Raw genomic sequence first — 2,496 nt, forward strand, 5'->3', positions numbered from 1 at the left:
TCCAAACATTGAGGTTCTTACCAATCAATTGCTTGTCTGAGATGTGTGGGAGGAGGCCTGTGCAATGAGCAGAACCATAAAGCATAGTTCTCTTGCATAGACATAACAAGAAGCTACCAATGGCGCCTGAAATTCATAATAACTTAACTATTAAATATTAAAATCACATATGGAACTTTATTATGTTAACAAAGTTCACTTACCCGGATATATAAGGCAAAAAGTATATTTTCTTGCCGCTTCCAAAACTTCTTATTAGATTCGTGTTGATCTGATAAAAATCATTTGATTCATGAATTGATTGGGGATCAATGAATCCATAATCATCAGAACGCCTCAACTTGTTACTGACCCCAGACATATACCTGAAATCAAAAATTAACTTTGATATAAGGATACTTGATATATAAATCAATTTTATATATAAATAATTGCTCATAGACTTACATCATCCATAGCTGAATAATTGAAATATTCAACTCTTGTGTTCCCGATGCAAGCTCACTGACATCTTGGCTATGAATGTATATTGGGACCTCAGAGCCTGTCCCAAATACATTAGCATCATACTCAACCTCCAAAGGCTTATCATCAAGGATGTCAGCAAGTAGATGCAATGAAGCAAGAGGATCATCCTCAGATAGAGGAATCTTCTCCTATGCCTGCGCCTGTTGTTACATGAAAAAATAAGATAAGTTTTGACATCAATAACCTTTAAAATTGAGAAGTGTAAAGAAGAATTTCATACCGAGGGGTCAGAAACTGGACCAACCAAAAATTTAGGCCAAGCGATAAAGGACTTCAATGCTTGTTCCACAATGAAAAGCTCTTATGTGGCCAGAGGAACAGAGGCATCTGGTATGATAATTTTGTCCACTGAGACCTTCACCTCATCCTCTAATAGTTGCATACCATGACATACAGTCGCTGACCTAAACAGTGTTCCACGAGCTACTAGGACCATCTCGGTATCCTCTAAAATGTATAGCAGACATGGACTACCATTGTCCATGTCATCCTCTAGGACGGCTGATGCGGAACAACTTCCTTTCCCGCTTCTCCCTGTCAGAGTAAATGTTAGATTATACAAAAAATAGAAATAATTGCACATAAATGTTTATTAAGTTTACCTGTGGGAGGGATAACATGTTCCTGTACAGGAGATGGCACTGGGCGCATGCCATAGCTCTCAAACTACTGCTGGAACATGGCGCTGAATCCAGCCCTCATCTCTAATCTAACCTCGGCCCTGATCTCCTCTCTAAGGTCTTCTCGGACCTTTTTTCTGATCTCTTCTGTCATCCTTTCTCTTTGTGTTTCGCTGTATGCATATGAAGGCTGACGAGAAGAGCTCCCAAAATAATCTTTAATTCCTACTCCAGGACCTGAAGCACGTACACGTCCAGGGTGCTCAGGTCGTCCAATCGCAGCAGCAAGAATATCCTGGCGACCCTCTGGAGTGAATTGACCTTGGGAGCTCTGCTCAACCCAGGCGTCCTGTAACATTACAAAACACCATTATTCTTTAAATAGTTTAATGTAGTATGTATAATGACAATACTTATTATTTTAGGAACAGTGATAACTTACAATTCTTTCAGAAATCTCTCGTGCAGTGTCGGAAGAGTAGGTGCCCGATGGTCTCATACGAGCCAGCTTCCATTTTTCATGTCTAGACGGTGGATAAGGAGGCTAAGGAGGGCTACCACCCTGAGATGGTGGTCTAGCATCTGCCTTTTGCTTGAGGATTTTCTCCTCAAGCTTCCTATACCCACCACGAGATAATAGGTGGGGGTTTTTGTTATGAGCACTTGTTCCTTGTGCTTTGCTTCTAATTGCCTGTCACATACACATTAATTAATTAGTTCATATGATATATATTTGTTAATGAGGAATTGAATAATATCAACTATACTAACTTGCCATTCCTCCGACATCCGACTCTCTTTAAAAAGCCGCCAAGTCTCCTCATCAATGGACTTATATGAACTACATGGAGACTTATGTTTAATGTGTCCAAAGATGTATCTTGATGTCAACTTACTTTTAAAGTTTCTGAAGTTTTCAGCAACAGTTGGCAAACACTTATTTCTAAGTGTTGCGACATTTGGAATGTCAAATGTCAGCTGAAATAAACATAATAAAGTTGTATCAGTACAAAATTATCAATATAAACAAATTTTAATTCAAATGATATTAACTAATTTACCAATATATCGTTCCATATAATGTTCCGATCAACCTCGGACACATGATCAAAAGATGGAATGAGAATACTAATCTTATCACGTGCCACTACTCCAAGGTATGATCGGAAGTCATCTGCCATAAATGTTTTGTTTTGAACCAAGACATAAATGTTTTGTTATGCTCCATCAACTGCCATTTCTCTGATTGTCTTGGATTTTTATTCTTAACAATGGCTTTGTGTGCTTCCAAAAAAGGGATCACCTCATCTGTGTTGTTCAATATATAAAGATGCGCTTGCAACAATTC

This window comes from Vigna radiata, chromosome 8, assembly GCF_000741045.1.
Source record: "Vigna radiata var. radiata cultivar VC1973A chromosome 8, Vradiata_ver6, whole genome shotgun sequence".
Taxonomy (NCBI): domain Eukaryota; kingdom Viridiplantae; phylum Streptophyta; class Magnoliopsida; order Fabales; family Fabaceae; genus Vigna; species Vigna radiata.